Consider the following 24,090-nt stretch of genomic DNA (forward strand, 5'->3'; position numbering starts at 1 on the left):
AAATAAATGCAACAATGGTGCCCACAAAAGCTGAGAATACAGGACTTGAGGTTACCTAATGGGCAAATAGAACCAGGTTCAGAAAACCGAGTGCAATAAGAAAGTTTACGAGATCATGTTGGCTAAGACACTGCGGGAACCAAGGGAGGGGGTGTAAGTTAATGGGTGCAAATGTTGTAAAAATGCCAATATAAAATAATGTAAAAAAAGGTTCCTTGGATTGAAGGTTTATAAGGCACATAGAACAAAGAGTCTGTTATTTTCTCAATGTCCAGAGAAGGGACCCCCACTCTTGATTTCACAAGCGCCACAGGGTATATCTCCATTACCCTGGTCTTTTTCACAATGCTCCCAATAATGCAGTTAGAACAAAGACTCTTATCTTCACTGTGTGAAGAGAATGACCTCTTGATTCCTTTTTACAATGTCCACAAACACCAGGAGGTATATCTCCCTCCTCCAATGATTAACTTGGATAGTCCATCTGTGTTGCTGGGTGTGATTGAGGGGGAGGCCACACCAAAACAGGTATTGATGGATGAGCAGGGTGGGGATTCTGATCCTGAGCAAGAGGCTCCATTTCAGTATTATATTTTGCGTAGAGAAAAGAAAATGTGAGCGAGGGCGCTCAAAAGAAGAGCTAAGACTGAAAATAACATTAACACAGTCAACAATAAGAAATCCAAAAATGTACCCTCTTTAAAAATAAAGAACAGTAATACAAATATTAAAGATATCTGTAGTCTGTCAGCTGAAGGAGGGGTTTTGGACTTTACTCAATTGAATGAGGAAAGTAAAAAGGCTCTAGAGGTGAGGGATGCATTGGGCCCACATGAACATCATGAGATAGGCACTACTGACCCACAGATAGAGAAAATAAATGCTGGGAATTCTAAGGAATACGGAGAAGCATTTAACTCACTGACAGAAGCAATGAAACATAAGGGAGGGAAAGCCAAAACATCTAAAGGACAAAATAATAACAAAAAATGATAAAAACACAACAACAAAAAGGAGGGAAGCATACAGAATTGTATGAAACCAGAAGGATCAAATAAGGTATTGGGCATTCAACAGTTCTTTTGTCGTCAGAGTAAAGAAAAAACAAACAGCATAATTGGAGAAACTGAAGTTGTTGAGATAAGTAATAATATGAAGTCTCAGTCTCCTCCCAGCTTGGCTGTCAGTACAAACTCCCTAGAAGTACCCAAAGGGGGAAATGTAGGGGTGGATGAAAAATGTGTGAACGCCATTGAAGTGATTAACCCTACCATGATCCCAAGTGAGGATATCGAAAAAGTGGCGACCAATCTAACTGTGATCCCAAGTGAGGATATTAAAAAACTGCTTGAACAAGCGTTTCTTAATCTCGTGGAACATTCTTTAAGTCATGGCCCTCATGTGTTTTTGTACAACCCCAAAACCCAGGTGTGAGATTTGACGAAAGATATAGTGAATGTCATAGAAAGGATACCCACAAAACACATGGATCAGGAATTGAATGAACATAGAAGAATAGAAAATATCAATAAGTCGGTGACGATATTAAGGCATGGGGGATGTACAATAAAATCACAGGTACATTTTTCTAATAATGAAGAGCCAGGTAACGGAGTAGGGCCTATGAGAAATGTATCACGAGATGAGGTAAAGGTGAGGGGAGAAGAGATGAGAGAGAAGTACGAATTATGAAATACAGATAGGAAGCAGGAACAGAATGGAAATAACACACAAAATGTCGAGGAGGGGGGCGGCATTTTTGTTGGTAGCAACAAAGTGGGTGCTAGTAGAATTTATTCCGCCAATGAGGATCAAGGAAAAATGTATTTAAAAACATGGCCAGGGGACAGAATTGATTGGAGACAGCCTAAATGTGTGGATGATCCAAGTGTTACACTGAATTTCCTGTTGACAATAGGGGGGCCTCCGTCCTTAAATCAATAGAGGATCCTGTCCTTATTTAATGAGATACCTCTTCTCATTAATATCTTCCAGCGATATTAAGCTGGTGGATTACATACATCCACGTAGGTTTGACTACGTAAGAATAGTCTTTTACTCTAGATCAATATATGAATTGGTCCTTTCAGAGGTAACATCGATGCGAAGATTCGGGTACGATCTAGAAAATTATAGCCCGGGCTTTTTGAAGATACAGGAAGGAGAATGAGAGAATACAAGAGAATTATATGTGAACAAATCTGTCTATGGTGATGAAGGAACAAATACTCAGATATCAAGCAATGAGTCGGACCTTAGATGGCTTGCTCTGACACTTAGAGAATCTATTTCTAAGATTCAGGGCATAAAAAGAGGTCTCCTAGAGTCCATGTAGCACCATCTTTATATCATGGAACTCTAGGGGATCTCGACCTTTACTTCAGTCATCAACTATCTGCTCAATGTTTACTGAATCCTCGTTTTTGTGCATTCAAGAAACTTGGGCCTTGTCAAATCTATAGTTGGATGGATTTATAGTATATCATCAACTTGCAACAAAAACAACAACAAAAAATAGGAGGAGACAATCTGGTGGTCTGCTCATCGCGATTAAGAATAACGTTCAGTTCAAAACCATAAAAAGTTTTTATGTAAACAAAGAGTGCATGGCTGTCTTTTTGAGACTAGGACAAATGGAGTCCGTGATACATTTATTAATTATTAATATATATTGGTGCCCGGACATGGATTTCAATAAAAATATTGAGGCACTAGGCCTAGTCATACAGGAATGTCAGGATATGTGCACAGAACTGAATGTTATTGTTGGTGGCAATTTTAATTCTGATATTTGTTTAGAAAATGATAGTAGGGTTCTTTTTTTGCCTGAGGATAAGTGTGCGTCACAGAAATGTTATCAAGGTGGTCTATGGGCACATTTCCTTTCAGGATGGGGGCTGTATTGTGTAAATGATCTATTAGAAGATACCCTTGATCAATCAACCTGGTTAAATAGAAAATGTTATTCTACCATGGATTACATCTTTGTTAGTATAAGGATATTTAACCTTATAGAAGGATTTCTGTTAATATCTACTCAGGAGAGTGACCATAAAATATTGAAAATGAAACTGCAAGTAGATCTTGATAGGTGTGAGTGGTACTCTCCCGTATTATCAATTAACAAACCCCTAAATAGAATTTCTTGGCATCAGGCAAACCTAGGGAACACTCTTTTTCAGTTGCACTTCGAAAAGAATGATTTGGATCAAAAACAAAAGATCTACTCACTTGATGCCTTTGATAATTATATAGAGTCAGTAATTGGAGGTCCATCAGGCATAAGGAAAACAACTATAGGGAAAATGAGGCATAAACATTCATTTTTTGAAGAAATGCAAACTCTAAAGAAAGACGGGAATAGAGAAATTAGAACTTTTTATAAATATCACTCTAGAGAGGCAGATATTGGTACAATTAACAAGATAAAAAATAAATGGAAATGTAAAGCACGATGTATGTGAGCGAAACTCTTTCAGCAGGATGCAGAGGACATGTTTAAATCTCTTCTTGATTCAAATACATGCACATTTTGGGCCTTGATTAATAAAGATGGGCCGGCCCAAATGAAAATACAAACTGTATGTATTAGTTCGGAGACTTGGGAAGGACATTTTGATAAACTATATAGTCCTCCAAATGAGAAGTGGTTTTTGCCAACTACCATTGGTAATGTACCTTGGAATATCCCAATAAGTGTAAATGACATCGAAGGAATTATTATACGAAGTTCTTCCTCTAGAGCACCAGGCCCGAACCTGCTCAGCAATATGGTCCTGAAGGGGAACTCTAATTTATGGGCTAAAATCTTGTTCCTCTATTTTAAAGATATTCTGAACACAAAATCTATTCCGATAAGTTGGCGAATGTTTTATGTAGTACCAATTCATAAGAAGGGCGACAGTTCAATGCCAACTAGTTATAGACCAATAGCCCTTCTGAATGTCGATTCAAAGGTTTTTGCAGGCCTAATTCTAGAGCATATTCGGAAATGGATGGATAAATTTAATATTCGGTCACCATATCAATTTGTATTTAGAAAAAATGTGGGAACAGATGGGGGTGGGTTGTTGGTTAATATCATGCAACAGTATGCCTGGACTCCTTGAATTCTTCCATTTATGTGGCTTCGATTGACTCGACGTCAGCATTCGATTTGGTAGATAGAACAATCTTGTGGACCAAATTGGCTAAATTGGGAATGCCTTCACCTTTATTATCTATCATCTATAATATGCATGAAGAATCAAGAATAAGAGTGTGCCTTAGCTCGGAGGGGACATTATCCCAAGAAATAATGGTAAAAAATGGTTTAAGACATGGATGCATATATGCACCTACTATTTTTAACCTATACTTCTCTGATGTTGGCAAATATCTAAAAAAAATCTAGTGGTAAGTTCACCAAAAGTGGAAGGTATTAAGGTGCATTGGACAGCATATGCAGATGTAACATTATATGACCATACCCCTATAGGACTTCAGCGTCTTCTTACTGCCTTCAAGGGATACATCAGTATAAATGCTTTAAAAATAAACTATAGCAAAACAGTGATTCTATGTTTGTCTAATAAGAAAAATCCTAAAAAATATGCATGGTTTTTAAATCATGAGAAACTACCAACGAGTACCGCTATAAGATATCTTGGATATCCTGTACTTGGTAATAGTAAAAATATAAACTACCGGGCATACATTGATGGTAAATCTGAGCCCATGATAGCTCAGCTTTGCAAAATGAATCTAAAACTTTGCAAATATTCTTTGTTACCATGTATACGCCTATATAAAAACAAAATAGTGGCACAACTATGTTATGGCATGGAACTTGCACCCCTATAGTGCAGGAGCGAGGTAACAAGGTATGAATCCAGATTAGTGAAATCAATGGCCAGATGTCTGCCTAAATGTGTCCCCCTCGCAGCCATCCGTTACGAGCTTCGTTTGTTTTCAATCAGAAGCGTAATAGAATGGCAGAGATTGTCACTTTATAGGAAACTGATTACCTGTAAAGAAACAACCCTATTTGAAATCATGGATAAAGGTATCATGAGCGGGTCTCCGATTTCAAAGTACCTTAAAGATATGGTTGAAGAATCCTATGCAGCTCTTGATAAACTGGAGGTTCCTCGTGAGCTGCTTATTTCAAACCCGATGAAGGTTAAGAATGTATTGCTACACTTTGATTGGAATCTTACTGTAAATGAGGTTTTAAAATCTAAACTGTATATGCACTTAGTATCGCATTGTAAAAAGATGGGGAAGCCAGAACCATACCTGAGCAAATTCCCGGACAAAGTGTGGAGACAGGAATATATGAGATTCCGTTTTAATGTGCTCAAAACAGGGGAAATAATGGACATAAGAACTAGTGACATTGGAAACCCTTCACTGTGTAGATTTTGTAAAAAAAAATGAAATCCGTGAAACTTTAGCACATATTCTGACACAGTGTGATGGGCTGAGGAAAGAACGAATTGACAGCTTTAGCCAATATGTACCGAATACGGAATGTGTTGATTTTAATCTTTTATGGTTGGATATGTTACATGGTAAAAGAGTGAAATTACAGCTGGCTGTATTAAGATTCTTGAAGTTTTTTGTGGAATATAAAAATAAGATACAAGGGTAAGGAAGTATATGCCTTAATATGAGATGTGCTGTCATCTGTAAAGGACCCATTATGTATTATTTAGGATTTGTTCAATTATGTAATTTCTCCTTTTTACATCAATCTGTGTGTATGAGACAGTAGTTTTATGTATGTATTTCTTTTAGTATTATGTTCTTAAATACTTTTTGTAAAGATTACTATGTAATCATATACAAAAAAAAGAACAAAAAAACTATATGCGCCAGGCTAACCCTTTGTTTCTATTCCACCACTTTATCTAAATTATTTTGTATATCTTTGGGGAGTCCCTTCAACATGTGATAAAATATTGCCTGCCCTTTCTCTGCTCGCCACATTTCTTGAATTTGCTGACTGTACAAGCAGGGTCATTATCTGCCTTCATGGCACAAGCTATAATAGAATTAATATTTGGTGTGTCTGGGCACACGGTAATCCATGCTGCCCAAACTTGTGCCCTCCATTTATTTTTTTAACTTTGTTTATTTTAAATCAAGGCAGGAAGATAAGTACAGACATTATAAGCAGTGGTTATTTAGGCATGTTGAACCCCAGTCCTCTATCCCCCCCTGCGACTTCTCCCTCCCTCCTCCCCCTAGTCCATCTGTCCCATAGGCCCTGTAGGCGGGCTCCTCCCTCCCGGGCAGTCCGAATTGGGCCTCAGCGACTATGTGACTTCCTCCGGGATCTCCTGATTTTTTAAGATCCAGCGGGCCCTGGTGGGTTTGTAGGTCAGGGCGGGGAAGCGCTGGTCGAATTCCAACACTGGGGCCCAGATATTCTGGAAACGATGAAGAGTTCCCGCTTGTACTGCCGTCACCTTCTCCGCTATCAGAATGTCCCAGAGTTTGGTCCACCATTGGGCTAGGTGAGGGCCTTCCGGGGTTTTCCAGGTTCGGGCCACCACCGTTTTCCCTGCTAGTAGGCAGTGAGTTACTAGTTTCGCTCTGGGTCCGGAGCGCGGATAGGTCCCGGGAATTGGAGCACCCAGTAAAACCGGTTCTGGTTCCAAGGGAATTGTTGTTCCGGTAATTTGTGAGATGGACCCTAAGCAAGCTTTCCAGAATGGTTGGATCTTCGGGCAGTCCTACCACATGTGGAAGAAGGAGCCTGGGTGGCCGCATCCTCTCCAGCAAGAGTGGTCCACCTGGGGGTTCATATGGTGAAGTCTGAGGGGCGGATAGTACCACTGCAGCGTGATCTTATACGCACATTCCCTATTGGTGATGCAGGTGGACGAGGTATGTGTTCTGGTCCATATGTCAACCCAGGTTTGATCCTCTGTCGGGTGACCCAGGTCCGCTTCCCATTGGGCCATGCAGCGGGTTCTTGTGGTCAGGAAGTCGCTTAGAAAGCATCTGTACAGGGTGGATACTCTGCCGCGGGTTGGAAGATCTCCCAGGGTGAGTTCTAAGGCAGTAGGAGGGCGTGTTGCTGCTTGCAAGGTTTGGGGATGCGAGCACCAGTGGCGTAGTTGAATATATGTGAATCTATCCCGTTCCTGGAGTTGGAACTTCTCCTTGCATTGGGCGAATGTGAGAGGTCTCTCCCCCGTATACAGCTGGTCTATGGTCTCCAGCCCACCTTTGATCCAGTTACGAAAGTTGCGAGGATTCATACCCGGTGTGAACGTTGGATTATGAAAGACCGGGGAACATGGGCTCAGTCCTCTTGGCACCCCCTTTCGTTTTAGCGCCCAGTCCCAGGTGCTGAGGGTGTGTTTAGTTGATAGCAGGAGCTCTCCCCAATGGGTCCTGAGGGGGGGCGGGTGTGTGGTAGAAATCGCAGGGGTAGGGGTGCCCGTGATTGTTCCAGCTCCACCCATCTGGGGCGGTTTGTCATATTTTGCCTGGCCTGGACCTGGGCCAGTTGGGCTGCCACTCTGTAGGCCTGTAGGTCTGGGACCCCTAGCCCTCCCAATTTGGAGCTCCCCAGCATAGTTCTGAGAGGGATTCTCGCTTTCTTACCTCTCCAGATAAAGTTCAGCATTTTCCTCTGGATCCCTCGGAGAGTTGGCGTGGGGATTGCCACTGGTAGTGAGGCGCATGTGTATAGGAATCTCGGAAGGAGGTTCATCTTGCATGCAGTGATGCGCCCGAGCAGGGAGATCTCTTGGGTTTCCCAGCGCTTAAAGTCGCCTTCCAGTTCTTTGAAGAGTCGGGGAAAATTGGCTTTGTACGTATCCCTTGGGTCAGCCGGGATGTAGACCCCTAGATAGGGGATGGCGCTCTTTTCCCATGTTATTGGGCACATCCTAGTCAATGGTTCTTGTTCTGCTGGGGTGAGGCCAATACCCAAGGCGGATGATTTATCAAAGTTTATGGTGAGGCCTGAGACTTCGCCGTAGCTGGCGATTTCGTGTATCGCGTGTTTGAGGGATGAGTGGGCCTCCGAGATCGTGAGCAAAATGTCATCCGCGTATAGGGCGAGTTTATGGTGCGTGGGGCCACTTTGTATGCCCTTGATTTGGTCATTCCGCCTAATTTTTTGTGCGAAGGGCTCCATGGTGAGAGCAAAGAGCAAGGGCGACAGTGGACAGCCTTGCCGGGTTCCGCATGATAAGGGGATTGGGGCCGAGTTGTGGCCGTTGATCCTCAGGCTTGTTTTAGGGCTATCATAGTTGGCTAGAACCATCGTTTGGAAAGCTGTTCCGAAGCCAAAGGCCCCTAGGGTGTGTCTCAGAAACGTCCAATCCACCCTATCAAACGCCTTAGCTGCGTCGAGAGCCACTAAGACTAGTTTTTGGGAGTTCCGGGAGGCGAGGTCCACCAGGTTCAGGGTTCTCCGGATGTTGTCACCTGCTGTCCGGTGTAGGATAAAACCTGCCTGGTCGGGGTGGATGATCTTCGGCAAGATGCGATTCAAGCGGGTTGCTAGAATTTTTGAGTATATGTTCGCATCGATATTTAAGAGTGCGATTGGTCTGTAGGATGTTATGCTTCTTGGGTCTTTTCCAGGTTTGGGCAGGAATAGGGTAGCCAGGTGGGGGGTCAGTTGTGCTCTGAATAGTTTATAGAACCTGGTTGAGAAGCCATCTGGGCCGGGGGCCCGTGTTTTAAGTGATTTGATGGCCTCCTCAATTTCCTCCCCTGTGATGAGCTCCTCCAGTTCGTCTCTCGTTGCGTCGGAGATCCGGGGCACTGCTGCCTGCTGCAGGTATTCCTGCTGTTGTGATAAGTTTCGTGGGGTTGCTTTCATGATTTGGGCCAAGTAATCTATTGCAAGGCGTTGCTTCTCGGGCTCTGATTATAGTGTGACCCCGTTGGCATCACGCAGGCCCGTGATTGCGTTGATGCGTCTCTGCTTGGCTAGTTTGGCCACCAGAAACTTGTTCGCCTTGTTGCCCTTCGCGTAGTATGACTGTGTGGCCTTCGCCATTAGCTGGGCAGTTTGTTCCGCGTAGTGGGCTTCCAGTTTTTTCTGTGCCGTACAGATGATCCGTTGTGTTTTGGGGGACCAGCCTTTCTCCTTATGGAGTGCCTCGACCTCTCTTAGTTCGTTCTCTAGGGCCGTCCGGGTCTAACGTCTGTCTCGATGGTAGGCCGCACCTTGGGCTATTAGGGAGCCCCTGATTACTGCCTTCATGGCGTCCCAGTTGTTCGCTAATGAGGTGTCTGAGACTGGGTTTTCGTTAAAGAAGTTTCTTATTCCCGTTGCGATCTTGTCTCTGGTGGCCATGTCGTTGAGGATCGGGTCGTACAGCATCCATTTACGCGGGATGTTGGGGTTAGGGTTATGAACCCGGAGTTCCAGGAGCACTGGGGCATGGTCGGATATTGCTCTTGTGCCGATGGTGACCTCTTTGACTGATGGGAACGTATGCGGGGAGATCAGGAACAGGTCGATCCTTGAGAAGGTGTGATGGACAAAAGAGTAAAAGGAGAAATCTTTTTCGTCAGGGTGGAACACCCGCCATGAGTCTATTATCTCCAGCGTCCTGAAGAATCGAAGGAGGCTGAGTGCTTGGGCGAAGTCGCTTGGAGTCGGGGGGTGTGATCGGTCTTTGGTGGGGTCAGGAACCCCGTTGAAATCCCCGCCGACAATTGTTTGGCCCTCCACAAAGCTAGCGAGAGATGTGCCCAAGGAGTCATAGAAGTGTGACTGACCAGTGTTGGGAGCGTATACTGAAATGAGGGTATATAGGTCTCCCATTTGGAGGCATTTAATAGCTGTAAATCGGCCTTCTGGGCATATTTTCGTTTCCAGAATCTGTGGGTTCAGATCTTTCCTGAAGAGAATCGCCGTACCTCCTTTTTTATTTGTGCCAGAGGCGAAGAATTGGAGCGGGAATAACCGGGATCGAAGGCGGGATACATCTGCCGGCAGCAGGTGGGTCTCTTGAAGCATAGCTATCGCTGCAACTTCGTCACGAAGTTTCAGTAGAATTGCCTTTCGCTTGTTGGGGGAGTTCAGGCCATTAACATTCAGGGAAAGGATCTGAAGCGACTGAAGGTCCTCTGTAGACTCACTCCCCGTTCCTTGGGTTGGGGGGGGTCAAGGGGTGGTGGCTCAACTGCCATGTCTGTTGGAGAAACTCTTGATATCATCCTGCACTTGAGGTTTTAACGCGGAGCCCCAACGGGGGGCCGCAACTTTAACAGGGAGGTAGACCGACTTTGTCAGTACGGTCGTACCTAAGGCCAACAGGGACAACTGTCCCATCACGTATCGTGTACTGTTGGTTTCCAAGGAACAAAGGGTGGAAAGTATCCTTGGAGTGGGTATGAACTATGGGTGTGGCCCGCCGCCACCGTGTTCAAGGTTGGTGAGCTCGAAATCTAGGTGGCGGGTCCTACTTCAACCAGGGGCATCTGTGTCCAGGCTTACTTGCTGATGGAGCCTGAGATCGTGGAAGCGTCCCCGTTCATCTCTTTCTGTTGTTCCGCTGGGTCGACGACCATGGCGTGCGTTTGGGCTTTGGAGAGGGAAGCGGTCCAGAATCTTCTGTCCACTCTGGGATTGGCGTGGAAGGATCTCGGGGTGAGGTTAGGTGTAAGATTTTCTCAGCGTCTTCCAAGTGGCTGATTCGGCGTAGGGTGCCATTATATGTAAACTGGAGAGCTGTCGGAAACAGCCATCTGTAACGGATCTGTTGCTCCTGGAGGAACAATGTCAGAGGCTGAAGTGCTCTTCTTTTCTGGAGGGTGAGTGGTGAGAAGTCCTGGTATATTTGAAGAGGAGTGCTCTGAAAAGTGATCTCATCTCCTTGGCGACTGATCGCTGATATTGCCTCTTTCGTCGTAAAGAAATGGACCCTGGTGATAACTTCTGGGGGGGGTCCGAATCTGTCCCACGGCGCGGGCGGAGTCTGTGGGTCCGGTCCAGCAGGAGCTGGGATTTGTCCAGATCCGGGAGTAAGGCCTCGAAGAAGCTTCCCACGTAGTCCGCTAGTTTGTTGTCGGGGATAGAGGACGGGACGCCCCGAATGCGGAGGTTATTTCGACGTGCCCTATTTTCCAGGTCTTCATGTTTGAACTCCAGGATCTCGTATTTGTGATGCAGGGAATCGATAGACTTTTGCACTTCCCCCAGTGTGGTAGCGTGATCCTGGGAATGGTCCTCGATCTCTCCGAGCCTCTGTTCGAGTTCTGTGACCCTCTGATCCGTTTGGTCAACTTTAGCGGTGAGTTCCGAGAGGCAGGCGCGGAACTCCGATTTGATGTCCGCCATGAAGGCTATCAGGTCTCCTTTGGTGGCGAGAGCACCCCTATCCTCTTGTGCTTTCTGTGGGGTCAGTTTAGGAGGATCCTGTTTCTTGGGTTTCTCCGGAGCCGTAAACATGGCGGAGATATCTGTGTCCTTGCTCACCTTTGTCTGCCTCGACATGTTGCTCGTGTCAGGCGGTCTTGATTAAGAGAGTAGCAGCGAGGCCTAGGACGACGGGAGACTGCACTCGGGGAGTTCCTCACCCTCGACCCCCGCTCTGGACTAGATCTGGGGGAGTGGGCAGGAGCGCCCCAGGAAACCAGGAAACGGTGGTGTGGGGAGAGGGTCTCTGTCGGGGATGATGCAGGATGGCCGCGGGGGGAGGGGTGGAAGCCTGCTCTCTCGGTCCCTCAGAGTGTATGTAAGCCGTGGTCGCCGAGGCAGCAACCCGGAGTGTTCTGGGTCGCCTTGGTTTAGATTCCGCTCCCCCTCTCCAGCTCCTCGGTGTCTTAGGGCCCCACTACCGCCGGGTGCGGAGTGTGCTGCTGGGTTCCGGCTTGGCGGCCATCTTGGTTTCTTCGGTCGAAGACTGGGGAGAAGTTCAGCCGCTGAATTCTGGTAGAACGCCTCCTCGGTCGAAGGCTATGTTTAGCCAGGTTGTGCCATGTCGGTTCCGGTCGCTTTAGATGGCATTGGCGACGCGGAACCCCGCTTAAAACTGCCGGAATTCGACGGCGGCGGCGGGCATCCCACGGGCGGCCTCAGAGGAGCGACCACATCGATGGCGCTCCAAGCCACGCCCCCCGTGCCCTCCATTTATTAAAAGGTGAGCCATCTTGATCATTAGTGTCCAGCCGCACCCCTAGATACCCTGTTTTTCTCCAAGTATCATCTGCCTGCTCCTCCACTATGGCAGTGTTAGGCAGAAACCTGTGCAGTTCCCTTAGGGACCACTGCAAAAGATTTAAGACTACAGGTGTTTGGCAGTAAACCCACTTGGTAGCAGTCTGTACCACACAGATTCACTTGGTAGCTGTGGCTGAGCAGTCAGACTTCCCTCAAGAAGAGTTAGGCAGTATACAGAGCATACAAAATAGGTACAGAAATACAGTAGCACAAGCAAACCCTGACCAGAGCTTGGGTGTAAAAGTATATAATTATTTATTTAACACACACTTATAAAACACACTAGCACTAAATTGGTAACATAAGTTCAAAACACAATCACTATTATCATATGTACATCCCTGATTACTTGTTGGACAAGTCTTAGTTAACACCAGTTATTTCCAGACAGAGGTGAGCACTTAACGTTCGATGGCACTCCAACAAGTTAAATAAAAAGGGAGGGAAAAGCAGAATTATGGAAGCACACACACGCAACACTTTTTAAAGAACCACAGCCAGTTAGGAAGGCACAGTCTACTGGTGAGCAAGGAAGTTTAGGTGCCAGGCCCACTTTCAAGGGAGCCAGGCGGAAGATGCCCAAGATCAGACAGTTACACAGAGTCTTCGAAGTTTGTGGAGGTAGTTCGAAAAAGGTTTAGTTCAGTTCAGAAAAGTTAGCTAAGGTGTCCCAGGCTAACCCAGGTTCGAGAGACGAGGATTTAATACACCCCGTTCAATCGGTTGCAAGGGAAGCCAGGCAGAACACAGTACCTTAAATGGAGAGGATCCTCCAGCGGGGGCAATTGTTCCTGGCAGCGGGTGCAAGTCGCAGCACCGTCCAGAGGAAGAGAAGATTTCGTCGTGGAGGAAAGATGAAGGTCGTTGCACTGCCAGGGAAGAAACCAGCTGCGGAGTTCTCTGGTACAAAGGTACTACCCTTTCGGTTCGCGGTAGTGGTGAAAACGTTGTATCCTGGTTGCCGGGGTGCTTGGCACAGGCAAGGCGGCCACGAGATGCTCCAGGAAGGCGAAAAGAAGGTAGACTGGTTATCCCCAACAGTCGAAGGAAGAAGACTCTCCGGGCTGGGGATCTCCTCTGTCGTTGGGAAAAGTGGTGAGACGGTTCAGCAGGGCTCCACCGGTGGTGTCGTCGTTGCAGGTCGGCTCAGCTTCTCCCTCCTCGGATTCTTTAGGTCCAGTGGCGACGTCTGAAGTTCCAGTCCCCAAAGCCATGCTTTTATGCAGCACACCCCCATTCACTCAGCCTAGCTGTCAATCAAACATGCTAAGTGGTGAGCCGGCCGGCTCACCACTTGGGCCAATCACACAAGAGTGCGACTTGAGTTACCAAGGTAACTCAGTCCAGGGTGCCTGAACTCCCTCCCACACCCCATGTGGTACCCAGACAGAGTGGCACCACTTTTGGAGGCTTCTGTGGAGAAGCCTGCCAAAAAGTGGAACAAAGGGCTCGACCTGGGTTGGAGTCACAGAAGAGAACACAAACGCCATTTTAGAATCGAGTTCTGGCAAAAAATACCAACCGGCGAATTAATATTAAATAAATAAACTGGCGGTATGTTCGAGGCTATAAGAATTAAAAAATTAAAGTTGGTAGCCTCGAGCAATGGGAAAATCCCATAGAGATATATTCGCGGTCGAATATAAAAAGTAGTATCCACTGCCACCAGCCAAAACTTGATCAGGGGGGACGGAGACGTGCCCCCTCGAACAACAGACTCCGGGGCAATCGAATTGCCCCAACCAGTACGTCCACAATATTATGGGTTGTACTGGTTTCTGTTCATAATTTGTGACTAGCAAAGCCAATGGTGACTTTACATGCCCTGGGAGACAGTAGTCAGTCCCAGGGTATGGAGTCTATGTTGGGGGGTGCTGTGTAACCCACATAAAAAAACACATGAGACCCTATGGAGTAAAAGACCCCATAGCCCATAAAACACATGGAAAGTTAAAGGAACACCCCAAATCATGTCTAAGAGTGGGAGCAAAAGAATCTCACTCTTAGCAGGAGAGAAAAAAATAAACCCCAAAAATCCAGCAAAGCTGCTGGGAGACTCACTAGGTTTGGGAAATTAGCCTTATAGAGAATTCTCCCTAACAGGCAGCAAACACATTTTCCTATCCCCCATGGCCAATATTATCCCTGCTTTTTCCAAAGCATAAATTCACTTCTCTGCTCCTGCAGTGAGCGATTGTAGCATCTTCATTAAATTATTCAAATCCATGTGTGGTCATGGTACATAATGTGTTCATCCTAATCCCTTTTGTAATAACGGGAGCTGCATTCCTTGCACTTCTTTCTGAGCCATCCATGTTCCTTTTTTACATTTCATAACAGGCACTCTGCAGCCATGGCATGTCCTAAGAAGTCCCCACTGTGTAATTTCCCTAGAATCTCTTGGTGCTTCCCTCTGTTCGTCATCTGTATCCCAGTCTTCTGCTGCGTTTGCTCCCCTTTGTCTGTACTGAATCATAGCCTACACTGCCGGGGTGCGCCGTTTTATATACCGGAACTTCAAGTATCCTATTTTATCCAACACCTCCCTCAGCTAGATCCACATTGATATATTTATTAATCACACTAACAACCTTAAAAAGGAACTGTCCTGACCTCCATTGATCCAAACCTGTCAACCACACTGCTCTTCCCTTTCTCACTGTGTCACTCTTGCTAACTCCTCCTCCGCTTTTTGCAGCACTTCTTCTAATGTCCTGCGCGCTTGGCTCTCTACCTCCATCTTTAATCGTTTGCTTGCTCAGACAGCTGAAACTGCTGTTGATTCCCCATTTGGTTCTAATGTGGCAGAATACTGGGGATTGGTATATCCTACAGCAGGCGATAAAGGGAACAACCATATGGTGGCGGGCGGTGGGAGCTTACGAACATACATGCGTCTGCCCCACCTCCTCAACCTTATCCCCAGGGGCTTTCCCTGCCTGCACAAACATCCTCCATAACTCGAGGATTCTCTGCCTCTTCTCTAATTTCTTCCCCTTATACTTCTCTGACAAATAAGTATACATCTTCTCCAGATTGCTCCCCACAGAGAGAGGCTCTGCAGGCAAGTGTGCGGCAAGGAAACACCCAGCGTCTCAGAGAGCCTGGAATCAAGTCAGGGTCACCAAATGTAGATGGGTGTACTGTGAGGAGTCAGAAATGCGAGACATACACAAAGGGATAGTTTTCTCAAGGTTTGCCATTTATTAAATATGAAGGGGTGAGATAAACTCCTATCTTTCACCTATGCTAACAACTGTCCCTACCTAGCAAACTAAAGAAGGATGACCTAGTGTCCAAAAGTCTCTGACCCTCTCACTAAAACACACAACAAAAGTATACAAGGAATATTTGTCGGTCTTCAATTCAACAAAATAGTATACAAGTTCAAGATTATAGAGTTTAGAAAGTACTCCTTGTGGCCAGGGTTGGTTTCCCTTCCCCTGGATCTGTTCAGGAATACCTTTGGTAAAGTTCTGATTCAACAAAGTTCTTTTCAGTTCGACATAAAATGTCTCGTCCCCCCACTATGACCTTCCACTTGGTAAAGTAAATGTTTATTCCACAAATATTTGTTGACAAATCAAAACATTTGTTTTCCACAATATCCCTCTTGGTAAGGCAAATGTCTCTCTCAAAACACAAGTTTATAAACCAAGGCAATTGTTCTCCTCAGGATGTAAAGCATTAGCATATTACACTTATTGTAAATGGCCAGAAGGGGTCAGTCAGCTTCATAAAGCTGATAACTAACAATTCCTTGCCATGCTCAACAAAGTTACAGCTTTTATACACAAAAATAGTTCATTTACATAATTGCACATACCAGTTACATCATCCCACAATGCCCATTGGCTAACCCCATACAGAGAAATCTAATCATCCCCTACATTCTCTAATGCCATTGGATACATTTACTAAACACAATCCCCTTATTCATGTGGTCTTATTACATAGTCAATGATGACATCCTGAAATATAATTGGTTTATTATCTTAAGCAATTAATCAGTTGACATTTTAACCCAGTACATGATGTGCATGGCCTCAACAAGATTTCATAAAATAGAGGAAGGAGGAGCAAAAACCGTGACCATTCCTTTGAATGCACAATAACCTTGCTAACGGGGGGCGTGGCTACAGGGCCATGTGAGGAGACGTGACTCTGGGAAAGCTTTTCGATTCGTAATTGATCCGTGTAAAAGAGTTCGCAGCTTGAGGAATGTAGGGGTCCTATAGTTTGAGAAGGAACTGAAGTTGCGGTGACTGAGGATACAAAGACCCAAAATGACTGACCAGTGAGAACAAAGGGGCCGGAGCCACAAGTCCGATCCCCTCGGCCAACGAAGCCGCAGAAGAGCGCTGAAGGTGGGCGGACCACAGCCCTGCGGTACAACGTACGATATAGACAGCACCCCACAACATCCGAAAAGGTCAGCGGTCGTGGATGCCCAGTGTCCAAGTGCCCCCTTGAAATTAACGCGGGCAGTACAGGAGGCTGATAGACCCCCGGGGCACAGGAGCCGGCGGAGGCTGGCGGCGGTGCATGAAGAGCGTACCGCGCTGCCCGCAACAGACAGCTGGAGGACAACATAGCCTGCTTCCAAAGGTGCAGTGAAGGGAGGTGGAAGATATGGACTGATACTTTGAAGCTGCAGAGGCTTGGAGGATGGGTGCAGAGCCCAACTGAAGCGGAACGCGTAACCAGCGCAACATTGTTTCCAACTCCTTTGCGGCCCACGAGCGGGAGGAGCCAGTTTATTCGTGAGCAGCCGAGCTTCGCTCCTCAACGATTAGAGCAAGTGAACTGACAAGGACACGCACCGAGGCGTGCAAACGTTGCAGCAAAACGCAGCTAAACGAAGCGCAGACCGAGAATTGAGAGATAAGACCTTGGCACACTCCCCCATTTCCGTAAGAGTTTATGCTGCTGCTACCTTTGTCCCCTTTGTCATGGTCGGATTCTATGGTACGGCTACATCATATTGTAGCTTAATACAGAGGGGCTCAGGACCGGATTGAGACGAAGAGTGACTCGAATAGGATCCCGAGACATAGAGCTGCTGCATTCACTTTATTGCGCTTATTACAAGAGGTGCGCCGCCCCAAGTGCACTAAATTCACTTTTATCATGCAATATTTGTGGTGCACACTGCCGGTGTCCAGAACGGGGGTGACAATCCCGAGCTATCGAGCATAAGGAGACAGCTCCAGGGGGGTGTGGCTAAGAGGCCAAGTGGGAGGACGTGCCCTGCTGGAGCTCAGAGTGATCTGACTGACGGGGCTCCAGGTTTGGGGGCCCAGAATAGCCCGCATTACCACGTGGGACGACAAAGCCCACTTCAAGGACTGGTCGGGGGGCTCGCTGGCACTTTCAACACGGTCAGTGAAACGTGACCACCATTTAACTAGAGGCTGCAGTACCCTTGGGGTCCTGGGAGGATGCATGCTGGACTGGTGAAACACAGAGGGGGCTCCGCAGGCCCTGGAGGGAAGCCCGAAGGCCTGGACCAGTTGGGGCTGGAGCTTAAGGTTCAAGAGGTTTAAATAAACGCACATTATTACGTGGGAGGACACAACCCACTCCTGTAGCAAATAAGTGGCTTCAAGACACCCCTTGCGAGGCCTGTCTGGGCCCAGACGCCAATAGCAGTTCAACCCCGCTGGGGCTGGTAGCCACAAGTGGTAGGGCTCGCCTACACGCTCCCGGCACGACGCCATGTCCAGCAAACCACTAAGAACGAAGAGCAAGCAACCCACACTGGACGAATACGCCAGAACATCACCGGGCCCAAAAGGAGCCAAGAGTAAAGACAAAAGCCCCGTTGGGAACGCAGTCGCCATGGGCACGAACCAGGAGATCCTTGCTGCGATAGCTGACCTGAAACTGGCCTGGGAGACAAAACTGGGACTGGCTATGACCGAATTGAAAGCATCACTAGATCTCAAAGTTGGGGCAGTACAAGAGGAAGTGAATCTTCTCCGGCAAGATGTCAGGTCGCTGGCAGAACGCACAGAGAACTTAGAGAAGGAGGTGGCCCCAAATACAGAGGACTGTGCAACACATAAATCGGAACTTCATGCCCTAGTGCAACGCGTGGGTAACCTAGAAAGCGGGGCGGAGGAGGCGGAGGGACGTGCCCGGAGGAATAACATCTGCATTGTCGGTTTGCCGGAGGGAGCTGAGGGACCCAACCCTACCGAGTTCATTGAATCCATGCTGCTGCCGGAGATAACCGGAGGAGTGTTGTCCCAGGGGTTTGCGGTGGAAAGAGCGCATAGAGCCCTTATGAGGAGGCCACCGCCGGGAACCCCCTTCCCTCCTAGGCCGGTGATCGCCAAGATCCTGAACTATCGAGATCGGGAAAGAATCCTTGAACACTTCCGGAAGGGTGGAACAATACAAAGGGGGGACAGCAAACATAACTGCATACCCAGATTACACCTTGTTGGTACAAAGTAGCCGTAGGAACTTTGGGACTGTGAAGAGAAGATTGCATGAAGCAGGCCATAAGTATATGCTGCTCTACCCAGCGAAGCTGAAGGTGTTCCACAAAAACAGAAACTTGTTTTTCGAATCCCCAGAAGAAGCTATGGGGTGGCTCGACATGCAGAGCTGCCCCCAGGAGTCGGGCATCCAGACGGGAGAAGGAGAAGGAGAAGGAGAAGGAGGAGATAAGTAATCTGTGTTTGTGGCACCAAGGGGTGTCGCACCCTAAGACAATGGTACTTGATTATTGTGTAAGATATAGCCAATGGGCGTGCATGGTCAGGGATATAAGTGGGCATGATCCGTGTGCACTGAGACTTTTGACACAAGCATGGGAGCCTTGCAGAGCTAGTCCTCATACCCCCATTAGGAGAAGCTTAGTTAGGTCACCGGTGACACCCCGCTGGGTTCCTGTCCTCGGCATCCGAGGCAGGACCAAACGCAGGGTCGCCTGAGATCCAGGGATGGAGCTGGGCACTTGTTGGGGTTGGTAGAGGTGGGGGGAGGGAAGGAGAGGTGTGTTGGGGTTTGTTGTTGGGAAAGGGGGGTGGGGGGGGAGTTTGTTGGGAGAGGGCGGGGAACGAGCCAAACTGTGAATCTTATTAGGCGGGATAGGAGGCTGAGAGGGAAGGCAGGATATTGTATCTATGGCGTTGCGTTGCCTTAGAGTGGTTACCTGGAATGTCAGGGGCCTCAATAGTTACTTGAAGCTTAATAAAGTAATGATGTACCTGAGAAGGATGAGGATCGACATAGCATTCCTACAGGAGACCCACCTTACCAGGGAGAAATCGGAGGTGGTCAAGAGAAAGTGGAGGGGGAGCATTGCGGGAGCCACATACTCGGCCTACGCAAGAGGAGTTATCACATGGGTAGCACCTCATATACCGTTTCAATTGCTTCAGTCTACAGACTACCCAGAAGGCAGAATGATAGTAGTGCGGGGGATGTTGGAAAACTGGGAAGTGAGTATTATAAACTTATACGCTCCTAACCAGGAACAGCGGCCTACTTTCGAACCCTGTATGGCAAAACTAGCCCCCTACTAGGTGGTATGATCCTATGGGGCAGGGACTTTAATTGTGTACTGAATCCTAAAATGGCCAGATCAGATGGTAAACTAGACAAAACCACCCCGGCTGCAAAGGTGCTACAGGCCCTCCTGAGAGATTTTGAACTCGTAGATGTCTGGAGGCAGTTGCACCCAGCAGACAGGCAGTACTCACACTATGTGGCACCGCATGACCTGCACACGAGGCTGGACTACGTGTTTGCCGCTGTAGAGTTGGTAGGCGAGATCAGAGGCGCGGAATATAAGGCCAGAGTGCTCTCAGACCACTCCTCCCTGATCCTAGAGTGGCGACACCAACCCCCTAGAGTGCATATTCTGACGTGGAAACTCAGAGCTGAGGCTCTGCAGGACTCGGGATTCCGGGAAGATTTGAGGGAGGTGATCACAGAGTACTTCGAGATTAACACTGGTAGTGTTCGAACTATGGGAACTGTGTGGGAGGCGTTTAAGGTGGTGGTACGGGGGGGTGGCTATATCAAAATCCAGAGGGCTCCAGGGGGGCATTGAACGTGAGCTGCAGGAAACGGAGGAGGAGTTGGAAGACATTATGCGTAGGGGAGGCACCTCTCGGGAAGATGGGGTCAGGATGAAACTGCTACAACAAGCTAGCGGTGAACACTGGGACAGGTTATGTAAATTAAGCTACAAGAAATATGTGGAGAGACAGCATGCTGGGGGGTGGACAAGCCAGGCAGATTGCTGGCCTGGCTATATAAGAGTGAAGTATCACAGCCGGTGATTAGGGAAATTAGAGGGGAGGGAGGCCAGACCCTAGATACCCAAGGGGGAGTGAATAAAGAGTTCCTTAGATATTACAAACGTCTCTATGAGGACCCAGGCGAAGAGAGGGACCAAGAAATCCAGGAAACGCTAGGAGATATAGGCCTGCCCACCTTAGACGATTTAGAACGGGCAGACCTGGATGCCCCAATCACATTAGAAGAGCTAGAGATGGTGATTCAGCACCTGCCCACTTGTAAAGCTCTGGGGTTGGACAGGCTACCAAGCAAATTCTACAAAACCTACAAACAAGAGCTGCTTCCCCCGTTGCTGGCTATGCTTAATGAGGCGTTTGAGCATGGCAGGTTGCCAGAGTCCCTACAGGAGGTGGTGATCATCCTGCTTTTAAAGCCAGGTAAGCCTAGCACAGACTGCGGGTCATATAGACCCCTGTCGATGCTTAATCAGGACAGCAAAATCCTTACTGCAGTGCTAGCAAACAGGCTTAAGCGAGTCATCGGCAAATTGATACACCCCGACCAAACAGGCTACGTCCCTGGCAGGAATATAACTGATAACCATAGAAGACTGCACCATATTATTGATCAGGCAGAGGAGGACCCGGGTGAACTGGCGATCATCTCGCTTGATGCGGTTAAGGCTTTCGACTCAGTAAGATGGCCCTGGTTGTTAGCGACTTTGAGAGAATACAGAATGGGGCCGGGGTATCTTAGGTGGGTCAAATTGTTATATAGCTCCCCAATTGCAAGGGTTAAAACGGGTGCCATTATCTCAGACAAATGGCAACTTAGCAGGGGCACTAGACAGGGCTGACCCTGGTCGCCCATGTTGTACATACTAGCGTTGGAACCATTGGCAGTCTGTCTCAGACAACAATATGGGGAGATGGGGATCCGCACTGCGAGTGGTCCGCATCTTATTTCATTATATGCTGACGATAAACTCTTGTATCTGCGCTTCCCAGAGGAGAACATACAATACATTCTGGAGGTGATGGAACGATACGCTACCCTCTCCGGCATAGCGGTAAACCCCAAGAAATCTAGCGTGTTCCCCCTGGGGAGATATAGACGTGCCCTACCAAGGAGCTTACCGGTATTGCTAATATCCTGGCGAACCGAGACGTTCCGATATCTTGGAATTGACATATACCACACGACAGGAGAAGAACACAAACGCAACACGGAAAAGGCAGCGGAAAGCATTAAAAATAGCATGGGATTCTGGTCCAGACTACCCCTGGCCATGATGGGGAGAGCTGCTCTGATCAAGATGGTAGTCCTGCCCAGACTGTTACATTTCTTTGCAAATATCCCGTATGTGATCGTCAGGCGCTTCTTTGCTAGTCTCCACAGCTTGTGCAAGGGCTTTATATGGCATAACTCCAGGAACAGGGTGGCCCTCTGGAAATTACAATATTCGTGTGACAGGTGGGGAATAAACCTGCTGAATTTTGAGTTGTATTACTTGGCGGGACAGCCGCAATATGTGGCCAGGTGGCTGTCTGAGGAAGAAACGGCTGAAACCAGGCTGTTGTGCATGAATCCTGCTCCCTACTTCCTTAGAGAGATAGTCTGGCTATCAAAAACAAAGGTACTAGAGATGGCGAGGCTGTTGGTGCTTGGCTGAGAGGTGTGGCACAGGACATGGCAGATTGTGGGATACCCGGCTCCGTTTTCCATGCAGGTACCGATGGTGGCGCTATGCAGAGAAGATCCCCAACTGATAAAAGAGGTCCGTAGATACTGGTAACCGATGGGCCTGGCTACCCCAGGAGACATTTGGCAGGAGGGGGAGGCACTGGAATTCCAGAAACTAATAGAGGACACCGGGGTGCATAAAGGGCAACACATTACCTACTCCAGAATCGTTAAACGAGTGCGAGAAAAGGGGTCAGCGGCAGTGCTTGCAGAACAACCTGATGCCACCATTGAGACGATATGACATCTCGGAAGGTGGGCATGAGATATCCCGCATATGTGAGCTACTGGGGTCCAAGGTGGGGAAGGAATTGCTCCAACTGAGGCAAGTTTGGGAAGAAGTGGCAGAACCCATGTCGGATGGGCTATGGAACAGAGCCCAAAGATGTCATAAGAAAGTGTCCCAGAATGCGAGGCTCCAACAGATCCAACTCTATGTCACACATAGAGCATATCTGACCCCCAGTAAGATTGCCAGGTTTGGTGGCCAGTTGACACAGAGATGCCCCAGGTGCGGGGAGGAGGAAGCTGGGATGTTACACATGTTCTGGGCTTGCCCGGAGGTGGGAAGGTTTTGGACAGAAATGAAGATACGCTTGGCAGGAAAAGGCATTACGCTGGAGGTGGAGTCGGCTTGGGCATGCATGCTTGGGGGCTTTCCTAGATCACGAAATCTGAGGCACATTAGTAAGATGAAAGACCTGGCCTATATGCTGGCGAAACAGAGGATTGCAATGTGCTGGAAGGCAGCCCATAGGCCTAGGATAGCGTTGTGGTGGGCTGACCTCATGAAGTGGGCAGAGGCAGAAATGGCTGCTTGGTTTGAAGCGGTCAACAGGGGAGGGGAGGAAGAGGAGGAGGAGGAGGAGGAGGAGGAGGAGGAGATGGGACCCCTAATCGAAAGGAGGCAACTGGTGGCCACAATGGCAAGCCCCTCCCAGACTGATTACAGTGATGATGACACAGGAAAGATAATGACAATAGACCCGCCTGTAGAAGAACAGGCTGCTGACACGGATACAGGGGCTCGAGTTAATGGGGTGGGAGGGAGCAGGACAGAAGAGTGTATTCTGTAATGTTATGTTTTTAAACTTAAACATGGAAGTCCTAATTATTTGTAATTTTTGGTGTGTTGTTATAAAATTATTTTTAAAAAAATTCAAAAAACCTTGCTGACGCCGCAGACAATCTGGCATCCCAAATTGCCCCTTCAGCACTCCTTAGCCTCACTTCATGCGACTTCCATCTTAAATCTTATGGCCTCCCTAGCATGTATCATGTTCATCTTCCTGAGAATACTAATGGAAACATAAAGCACTGGACAAACTCTGCCCCCAAGTATCCATTCCTTGCATTTATTACTCAACCCCAATTCGACCCTTGCACCCTAACTGGACCCCACTGGTCATTCAATAGCGAGGCTTTGTGTTCTCAGGAAGTGTCCCTTGTAGCTACACATCAATCCGGCCATAAAACCCAACCTAATGGCAATTCATTGTGTCCTCGCCTTTAGAGACCATTTGACTTGCGATGCCATCTCTTGACGTCATTCACTTCCTCCCCCTCTCTTGACCTAGTCATTTGAACACCCCGGGGCTTAAGCAAACGTAGCCACTGCAAACCAGAAACTCTCCGACCTAAAGCAAGCTGCTGTCTTCAAAGTGTTTATGTACAGACGGTAGAAGTCAAAACCCCATAATATTCACACTGCATTTTCAGTCTGTCATCTCAAGTCCCCAGATGTTCATTTCCTAAGAAGACCACTTTTTTGTTGACAAACTCCTTCTCTCGCACGCGCGTCGCACTTCACTCTAGGCGCTACAAAGTTGTCCATAAGTGGCCCCCCACAGATAATATTTGTGATAACATTTTTGCTTATAAAGTTGCTGCATGATGCAAACTAA

General features: G+C 47.4%; 1 protein-coding gene across 2 annotated transcripts in view; it reads left to right on the top strand.

Moving 5' to 3' along the window:
* USP33 (ubiquitin specific peptidase 33) overlaps window positions 1–24,090 on the top strand; it is a 1,143,586-nt gene that overhangs the window by 837,206 nt on the left and 282,290 nt on the right. The window lies entirely within an intron of this gene.

The sequence above is a fragment of the Ambystoma mexicanum genome, chromosome 1q, assembly GCF_040938575.1.
Source record: "Ambystoma mexicanum isolate Mex_15411 chromosome 1q, UKY_AmexF1_1, whole genome shotgun sequence".
In the NCBI taxonomy this organism is placed as follows: Eukaryota; Metazoa; Chordata; class Amphibia; order Caudata; family Ambystomatidae; genus Ambystoma; species Ambystoma mexicanum.